Source organism: Carya illinoinensis, chromosome 10, assembly GCF_018687715.1.
Source record: "Carya illinoinensis cultivar Pawnee chromosome 10, C.illinoinensisPawnee_v1, whole genome shotgun sequence".
In the NCBI taxonomy this organism is placed as follows: Eukaryota; Viridiplantae; Streptophyta; class Magnoliopsida; order Fagales; family Juglandaceae; genus Carya; species Carya illinoinensis.
Genome location: NC_056761.1, coordinates 34693421 through 34704124, shown reverse-complemented (window position 1 = coordinate 34704124; position 10704 = coordinate 34693421).

Genomic DNA, 10704 nt, shown 5'->3' with positions numbered 1-10704 from the left:
TTTGTTCTTGTAATGTAACTTGTTTTTACTATTTAGCATTTACATAGTCATTAATCATTAATCTCCTACTCTGCTTGTACTTATATGCTGGAACCCTACAGACAACAATAAAAGAGGCCACGGGCCTTTACTGGACTCTCTAGTTACAACCCAAAGGAAAACAAGTAACAAGGTTAAACCGGCCCAGGGACATGCCCCTTAAGCCCAGAACGATTAACTCTACTTAAAACAAATAAACTCTTAATTGAGACTGGGTTCGTGATCAAAACACAACAACGCAGAGCATGAGTACGGGGTTCGACCCAATGGCAAAAATATTGATTTGTAAAACCATCGTTACTCATGACGGTGGTGGAGATCAAGGTGATCATGGTGCAGAAGCTCCTGACGATGTGCTTGCCTTCTCTTGTTCTGTTCACAAAATCGACTCCTCGCTTGAATGATTGATGTACTGTTTGTCCCATTAGTTGATCAGTCTGTTTAAAAAAGATAAAATTGTTAACCACAAACTCCTAAATCACTTCCTATGTTTGGTCTCGCATATCTAATTACTTTTGTCCTCTCAAGAGAGGAAAAACTCCCAACTGAATTGTTTCTTAACGTCATCATGTTCCAAGTCGGGGAATCCCCATCATTTGGTCTGTATTAAAAGTTAATCCTGGCCAAGTATCTCTCCACAATATCCATTCACTTAGTAGTTTGTACCAATTCACACAGATAGCTAGCCCATAAACTTTAAGCGCTCCATTCTCTAATTCAATTCGAATAAAATATAATTCCCGACAAATGCAGGCCTGATAAATGGCACATATATGTTCGGAAAAATTTAGGAAACCAGGTTTAATCATATTAGCTAACCTACACCGAGATGATAAGAGGGGTTCACCGAGAAGATAAGAGGGGTTCGGCATGGTGAAAGACACTTCGAAGTTAGAATGATGTGTAAGGAGTATTTCAAAATCAAAAGTTACATCTGGCGTGTGCTTTGATCTCCTCCTTTGGAACTCCTTTGGAGGTTGGAGATGGTTGTTATTTCAGACAAATTGAAATGAACATTTTTATTTTTACAGAATCTTATATCTAAGAAGATTTTGTTAGTAGAGAATTTATAAAAGTTAAAACGATATTCGTCACAAATAAATTTGTATAAGGGAAAACCCCTCACAGATGAGTATTTTGGCTTATAATTTGGGTATTTCTTTGTATTTATCAGTCATTGATATAATTTTAAATTTTATGAATGAAATGAAGTCTATTTTATATATATACATATATACATATATATATATATATATATATATATATATATAAAGTCCCCACGTGTATTCCAACGCCCCGCCATAAACCAAATTAAAAATCAAGCGTGCGTGCCTTGAAAAGAATCGACAAGAAAATAAACAAAGTATAATTTGAGGGACTTTACAAACTAGTTGAATCCCAGAAAAGAATTTGGAATCGACGTCCTGACAATTTGGAATGATTGATTCGTTAAAAGACTCGAGTTGATCCCCAACGTATGGATGGCAGATGCTAAAGATTTGGGAAAAGAGAACGTTTCCACAACATAAATGTATAATGTGAGATGATAAGATGCAATTATTGTTCATGCATACAATTGCAGATCATGATCAGATTGATCAAGTCAGATAAGCTTTGGATATATAATTTAAAAGGAAAAGTTGTACGTTTTGTTGATATTGTATTTCACAGCAACTTCAAACAATTTGTGGCCATAAAATGATAAGTTCCATTATCCATTTTAAACTGAAAAAAAACATATTGTCCAGCAAGATCATGTCTGTGCATGCATGGTTTTACTGCTACGTACATGATTAATTGTAATGGTGGAAATGTATATACGTTAATATAAAAGCTAAATTAGATCGAAAGTCATCCGGTCGCCTACTTCTGATGGCAGCTTCTAGCAATGCTGTTTTGCCGGTGGAAAAATAAGTTCATAAGTATTATTGATTGATAACTCAGCTGCCACGACGTCTCATGCACAAGGAGCTAAACAGAAGAACCAAGAAGAATGCATGCATAAGAATTCTCAACAAACTTTCCAATAGCAGTATGTGATGTATATGGTTATTTAGGGGCAATTTAGTACAACCATTATTGTATATATAGAATATTCCATTCTTATGTGTAAATAGCACACTGTACAACATACAAAAATAATATACTTTTGATGAAATTTACCAATATATTTTACTCCTTGTGTCTTCCTACTTGCCTTGCCTCTTCCTGTCGTTGAGTAGGAGCTCTGCTAGACTCCATTTCCACTAACTATGAAATGGTATCAGAGAGGTGAAAATGGCCACCTTCGATCCTTCCACCACCAAATTTACCAACCCTAGTGACCCAACTATTCCCTACCGATTGGAAACCTCAGACAACCTAGGTACTGTGCTTGTCACAGATATCATCACCACTGATAATTACTCCACCTGGTCCCATTCCATTCAACGTGCTCTCCGAGCCAAAAACAATCTAGGATTCCTAAATTGAACCCTCTCCAAACCTTCATTGACCGATGACCCTCTTTTTGACCTCTGAACGATGCAACGACATGATTGTATCATAGATCCAGAATTCCATTAGCCTTCCTCTTTGCCCCTCTGTTGCTTTTGTCAATGACACCCATGAAATATGGGTTGAAATACAGGAGTGCTTCTCACCCCAAAATGGACCTCGCATATACAAATTGAAAAAAACACTTGCCAATCTGTCCCAGGACGATGACACTGTCAATATCTACTACGGTAAACTCAAATCTCTTTGGAATGAATTATTTGTTCATGACCCATTACCTGTTTGTTCTTGTGGCTCAACGAAGATCCTCTTTGATCACTACCAAAGAGACTGTGTGATTCAATTCCTCATGGGCCTATATGACTCCTTCACCAATGTTTGTGACTAGATCATGCTCATAGACCCTTTACCCCTAGTCAACAAAGTGTTCTCCTAGATTCAACAACAAAAGCGTCATTGTCTGAGGACTTCCTCTGCTCCTAATCTTGATTAAGTTGCTCTAGCAGCTTGGAAGTTTCCTTCTTCATCTTCTAATTCTTTTGGCAAGAGGGACAAGCCATATTGTTCTCATTGCAAGATTACGGGCCACATCTTGGCTCATTGTTTTAAATTTGGAAATGCCAAATCTCCAGTTTGTACTCACTATGAGATGGCTGGTCACACAGTCGATCATTGCTACAAGCTCCACGGTTATCCTCTCGACCACAAGTTCCACAAATCATGAGGTAATGCAGTTTCATTTGGGTCCTCTGATTTTGAAGATCATTCTGAGGCAAATATATCATTGACTGAGGAGCAGTACCAAGAGCTTATAGCCTTGTTGCACAACAAGAATTTCATTGCTTCTCCATCTGCCAACCAGCTCTAGACAGTTCTATCTTCTCATCCTCACTCCTTGCCACAAGAAGTGTAACAGAAAGACAGCTATAGATAGTTTCACTTGGGTCCTCTGATTTTGCTTTCACACCGTAGCCACTTTTTGCACCATCTTGCAGAGATTCGATCAATGATCAAAATGTTTATTTCTAATACATATAAGTAAACATAGATGAAAGAAATTACAAATAAACATATAAGGATGAACAAGAAGAAAACAAAACACACCTTTGCCCAGTAAGAATTATCTTTAAGCCTCTCATCAATAAATACCACATCATCAGATTTTACTTGATGGAAAGCATTCCCTGTCTTTGGCTGCAATAATAGAATCCAAAAACATGGATATAGAAATATACTAACATCCTCATCATCGCACACAACAAAAATGACACTAAGGAACCACAAGTATGAACAAGGATGCCTTGTCTCGGATGGGGATCGATCTCGATTGCCTTAGACCAATTCCATGCCATTAACGGGGGACATGGTTCAGCCATTGGGAATCATGACTATTTCAATCTTGGCTGGAAAGGACTCCCACATTGCATCCACAATGACTGATTTTATAGTGGTGAAGGCCCCATCCTTATACAACTCCATACATGGGCGACCCACACTCAACTATTAGAAGGCGGTAACCTTGATCTACCACCTAAAAATGAAGTTCCTGATCCCCATGGGGTGGGCGAGATCCATGGAAAGTAGGTCCTGGCATGGCAATGTTATGTGCAAGAGCTAAGGCAGATGTAAGGTGGGGTCAACGTGATAGAGCCTTAGGACGACGATCGCATCTCGCCTCCACCTGGTTTCATCATAGGGCATGCTCTTCAACGAGTAGAGCCAAATGAGCAGCTCGAGTTGGCTCCCCTTGCTCCGAACCTCCACGGGACCATGGTCAGAATTGGCAGCAGGATGACCCCCAGCATGTGGCACGCTATGATGCAACTTCTAACAAAGCATTAGAATGTGTTTGCTTGGGACCACCAGGACATGCCTAGGATTGACTTGGACATCATTCAACACCACTTGTGTGTGAATCCCAAGGCCAGAAAATTCAGGTAGAAGAGGTGGAGTTTTAGTACCAAGAAGTGCATCGCCATCACAAAAGAGGTCAATCGCCTCTTAATAGTGAGGTTCATATGAGAGGCATACTACCCAAACTGGCTATCCAATGTTGTGCTCATGAAGAATGCCAATGGAAAGTGGAGAATGTGTGTCGATTTCACAGACTTGAATAAGTTTTGCCCTAAGGATAGCTTCGATCTTCCCCGGATCAACCTGATAGTGGATTCCACTGTGGGATATCACATGCTTAGCTTCATGGATGCTTACTCAAGGAACAACTAGATCCGCATGAACCCCAATTATGAGGAGAAAATGTCGTTCGTTCATTATGGATATAGGTTTATACTACTACACGGCCATGCCTTTCGGCTTAAAAAACATAAAAGCCACCTACCTGCAATTAATCAATTGCATCTTCAAGGAACAAATAGGGTGGATCATGGAAGTTTATGTGGATTATCTGCTTGTTAAGAGCAAGACCCCTAAACAACACTTAGCCGATTTGCACTAGGCCTTCACAGTACTAAGGAGCTACCAAATGAACCTCAACCTGGCAAAATGCGCATTTGGTGTAGAGTCTGGAAAATTCTTAGGGTACGTGGTCTCGAAACAAGGAATAAAGGCCAACCAAGAAAAGATGAAGGCCATAATCAACATGGCACCACCTCGAAGTATCAACGATGTGTAGAGACTCGCTAGCTAGGGTTGAAAACCGACATATTGGTTTTGGTTTTGGATAAAAATTGAAACCGCACCGATGAGGTGAAAATGATGAAAATCTCAATCGAAATTGGCCGGAGAATGGGGAGGAAACCTTCATCCTTGGTCTCGACGTAACTCCGGTCGGTTCGTCGGCATCGTTGGTGGTTGTGTGCACCGTGAGAGAGAGTGAGAGACTGCGGTGAAGCTGCGAGATTTTTGAGAGAGAGAGAGAGAGAGATATGACGCCGCGAGGTGAGCTTAGAGAAAGAGAGAGAGAGGGAGCTAGCGACGGAGGTGGCCTTGCATGGCTGCGTTGCATGCGCCTTGAGAGAGAGAGAAAGAGAGAGAGAGAGAGAGAGCGAGAGAGAGAGAGAGAGGAGTGGCGGCTGGTGAGAGTCTGAGAGATACGAAGAAGAAGAAGACGAAGTGGAACGGCGCTGTGTTAACCCTAGAGTTAAAACGGTGCCTTTCGTTTAAATTTTTTTTCCAATACTAAGTCATAAAACGACGTCGTTTCACTTCAGTTTAAGTGAAATGACGTCGTTTCATATATGTATAAATAAAAATATATATATACTTAAACCATCGATCGGTTTAGCGGTCCGGCCCAGGTTCAAATCGGGACCGAACTGTTCTACTTTGGTTCCGACTGGTTCCGATCTCCAGCGGCCGGTCTGAGTCGATTTCGATCGGTTTTTCGGTATTTTGTACAGCCCTATCGCTAGCCGAGTGGTGGCTCTTAATTGGTTTGTATATAGATCAACATACAAGTGCTTGCCGTTTTTCAAGGTACTACGGAAGGTGTAGACTTGGAATGACTAGTGTGACTTGACGTTTGAGAACCTCAAGCAATGCCTTACTAGTCCCTCGCTGCTCAGCCAAGTCGACCTAAGGGAAGCATTGAGCTTGTATCTGTCCGTCTTTCCATATGTGGTATTTGTAGCTTTGGTACGAGACTTGGAGGGCTCCCAAAATTCGATGTACTACACCAATCGTGCATTTTAGGGATGGACCAACTAGCATTCACCCTTGTGATGACCACCCGCCAGCTCAAACCATACTTCCAGGCACACCTGATACGGGTCTTGACTGAAGCCCCCTTGAAGAAGATTTTATAGGGATCAAATATCTTAGGTTGGCTGATGAATTGGGTAGTAGAGCTAAGTGAGTTTGACATCGAGTTCATTTCCAGGAGCTCTATTAAGGGACAAGTATTGGTAGACTTCATTGCAGAGTTCAATGGCTTCTTAGAAGAGATCCAAGATGCATCTGCCGCGATGCACTAACAAATCTTCGTCAATGGCTCATCTTGTCGGGCTGCAGGGGGTGTGGGGGTGCATATTGTTACAAATGCTAGAGAAGAGAATAACTAAGTAGAATACGAGGCATTGTTGGTTGGCTTGGATGTTGCTAAGTTGCTGGGTGCAAATGAGATAGAGGTGAAAGCTGACGCTCAGGTAGTCATCAACCAAGTCCGAGGGCAAGTCATCGTGAAGAGTGAAAAACTAAAAAAATACTTGACGCTAGTGGGAGACAAGTGCAGCCACTTCAGATATTTCCAGTTTCAACAAATACCAAGAGCCAATAACTGAAAGATAGACAAACTGGCAAGAACGGTGTTTGGGTAGGAAGATTCACCCCTACCAAAGTAGATAGTGGTGTACAGTAGAGATGCTTGCCATAGGGGTCAAGATTTCGGAGGTGAGGCTAAGAGCTCCAGAATGGGCTACAAACATAATCAAGTACCTTGAAGCCAATGAGTTACCTGAAGACAAGTGGGAAGCGAGGAAAATCAAGAATAGGGCTACTCACGTCATCCTGACTGATAGGACTCTATACAAATAGGGTAATTCCATGCCCCTCCTAAGGTGTGTCTCTCTTGAGCAAGCGTAGTATGTTCTGACAGAAGTACACAAAGGAGTATACACTATACCGTAACCACTCAGGAGGAAACGCACTAGTGGGTAAAGTAATGAGAGTGGGATACTATTGGGCACGCACCCTCAAAGACGCGAAGGAATTTGTTCAGAAATGTTAGAAATGCCAGGAGTTCTCCTCTGTACCCCATTACTCACCAGAGGAGTTGACGTCAATCACGTCGCCATGGCCCTTTATACAATGGGGCGTTGACCTAGTCAACCCCCTTCCCTTGGGCAAAGGGAGGGTAAAATTTGTAGTAGTGGCTATGGACTATTTCATTAAATGGGTTGAAGCTGAGGCCTTGACGAGGATAACAACAAGCAATATTATCCGAGACCCTGTGGAAGACGTTCATGTGCAGATTTGGCATCCCTCGTTTTATCATATTAGACAATAGGAGGCAGTTTGTCTCTGACCATTACCATGGCTGTTGCAGGGATATGGGGATCAAGTTTAGTTATTCCTTCCCAAGGCACCCATAGTCCAATGGGCAAGTCGAGGTGACCAACAAGACACTACTTGGGATCCTTAAGAGAAGCTTGAAAACAAGAAGGGAACATGGGCAGAAGAACTCCCCGGGCTACTATGGGCTTATCAAACCATGGTTAGGACCTCGATAGGTGAGACCCCCCTCGCCCTCACCTATGGACATGAAGCAGTAGCACCAGTTGAAAAAGGACTGCCCACCTACAGAATCTAGAAATTCGATCAAGACTCCAATGTCGTGAGATTAATGGAAGAGCTCGACTTGTTGGAAGAAAGACGACTAGAAGCAGAGTTAAGGATGGTAGTTAACAAGAGTCAAACGCTGCTTCAACCAGCTAGTCCGGCCAAGATCTTTCAAATTCAGAGACCTAGTGCTAAGGCAAGCTGGGATAACCACTCGGGATGAAGGAAAGCTAGGACCAAGATGGGAGGGCCCTTACATAGTCACAGCCAACAATCGCTTGGACTTGTATAAGCTCAAAGATGCACAAGGGAAGGACCTACAATATTCATGGAACGCCGAACACTTGCGGAAGTTCTTTTGCTAAAAGTTTAAGTGGCATTTGTAACACCCCACTTCTTTGCCCTATTAGGTTAACCCAAGAATTTTAGAACGTTAGCTCACTTACTTAGAAAGAATACCGACTTTTGCTAGGCGAGCTTAGTTCGGTTTCTTTCCTAAGCTCTGATTCAGTTTTTCCTTGATTGATCATCCATTTCTAACATTTCTTAGCCATACTTGCATTTTTTTTATAAGCCTTAGCATATGTCATTTTGTGGGGTGACACGTAAAACCCTAAAACCATTATGTTCGGCAACCTTATGTATTTTGTGTTCAATGGACTGAAATACCCTTAGTTTAGATTATTTTCTTCAAGGATAATTCTATCTTTAGTCCCATGAATTATCTGGAAAAATCCTTACGGTTGATTTTGTAAAACCCTAGCCGAAACCCTAAATATTTTCAAAATGCCGATTTTGCCCTTGGGAATTTCGACCAACCCTTATTTATTTTATTTTTCTATTTAGGCCACCTTTCCAGTGCCCAATCATCACCATTTGAGCCATCATAGATGGCACTTGATTACACTTTGACTAGCCACTAGAAACCAAGAGAAAGAGACAAGAGAATAAAACAAAATTGCTAAACCCTTGCCCAAACCCTAAACCGTCGGTCATCGAGGGTAGACCCTAGCATTAATTGCATCTCACTTTCTCTCTCATCACCCTACATGGCATAACTAGGTTTATGGCATGATTATTTATGGTATAGTTTGATCATTGGATTATTTATGGAGGTTTAGATCAAGATGAGAAACATGCCATAACTAGGTTTAAATTCTATCATGTGTTTATCATCAAGCATGCATGGTAGACAAGGGCATGACCCGAGCATTTAGAAAATCCTTATGATTGTGAAAAATGAAATGGATGATAATTAGCATATCATCGGTGATAGGATCATATCATGCATCATTAACGTTTAGTCAGCACTTGAGGATTTCATTAGGCATGAATAAGTGTTTGAATGAACTTGCTCAGACTTAGGATTTAAGCATGTACTTGAGAATTCTAGTGAGCATGTTTCTTGGAGGTTTTGCCTTGCATGCATTTGTAAAGATCATTAGTGAGTTCATTTAGGCATCAACTAGAGTGCATGCCATGCATTTCATGGGATAGGTTATGGATTTTAGACGTCTAAGAGAATTTTCGTAATTTCCCTTCCATGTCAATGTTTATTTTTCTTAAGTTAGCTAGTTAGATTCTAACTTAGTATAATTTATTTCACATCTAGTACTTCACTTTCAGCTCTAGTAGTCTGTAAGCTAGCCTATAACTTACACCTTGATTGATTATTTATGATTTATTGATAAATGTCATTTTTACAACTGTGATTTTAGCATGAACTATCCAATCATTTTTTCATTCAAACATAATTTTTGTTCCACTCTTATGCATTTCATGAAAATCATCTTTTTCAAAAGCCTTTGCATGAAAATTCTTTTATCAAGACTCCAAAGGTTAGGATGGAGAAGTATCTTGGTGAAACTTATATATCCACTCTGGAGTGATTAAATATGGAGTGGTAACCTCTGGGTTGACAAATAAGAGTCAATGGGCTTTGAATGAGTTCTTTTAAAGAACATCTGAGCGAAATCATATGTTTATGGTATCTAATGCTAGTGGGTGCACACATTATGATGTTATTTTATGTCATATTATGTTACCAATGCATTGAGAATGAATTTGCAAACAACATAGTTCCAACTCAAGTTGTACTGCGACCACTAGCAGGTACTCATAGTGCAAATTTGGAACTGTGTAGTTACCACGTGTTATGTATAATTGCAATATTCATGTATTTTATGTTAAAATGCTAAGTTTTTACAACGAAAGTGAAGTTATGTTTTCTGTAAGAAAATATGGATTAAAATATGTTTTCTTGAGAAATCTGAATTAGAGAAAAATGCAGTTCATTTTCTGCATTGCATGCATTACATATTTATCATTCTTCTTGCATAGTCTATCTTTGTCCATGTTGGTTGTCTAACTTACTGAAATTTCAAGTAAATCTCACCCCTTGTGGACCATATCATTTTTCAAAATGATAGAACTTGTAGATGCAGATGGATTTCATGGACCAATGGATCAGGATGGCTGAGAAGGAGTTGGACATAGATAGGAGACTGGACTTGATCTTGATATTTCTAGGCCTGACACGTCGTGCCATAGAGTGCATAAAGCAGCTGGTTTAGACTCTTTTGGAGACTTATGTTTTTGTATCAAGATTAAGATACCTTATGATGATGATGTTGTGCATCTTATGGTTTCACGATATATATATATATATATATATATTTATATATATATATATATATTGGGATGATTTAGTTATTCTGTCATAAGTATGATTTTACCCTAACTTTTCGCTGCAATTATTGCATACTGCTAGTTGCATTTTTAAGATGCATTGCATATTTACGGGGGCATATCACCTTATGTTGTATGTCCCAACGCTCTATGCCTCTGTTACATCCTAATTGGAGGTTTGGGGTGCCATAACATTTGTTTCAATAATGTGTAAACAATACTGCTTGACCCCCCTCACAATTTCGA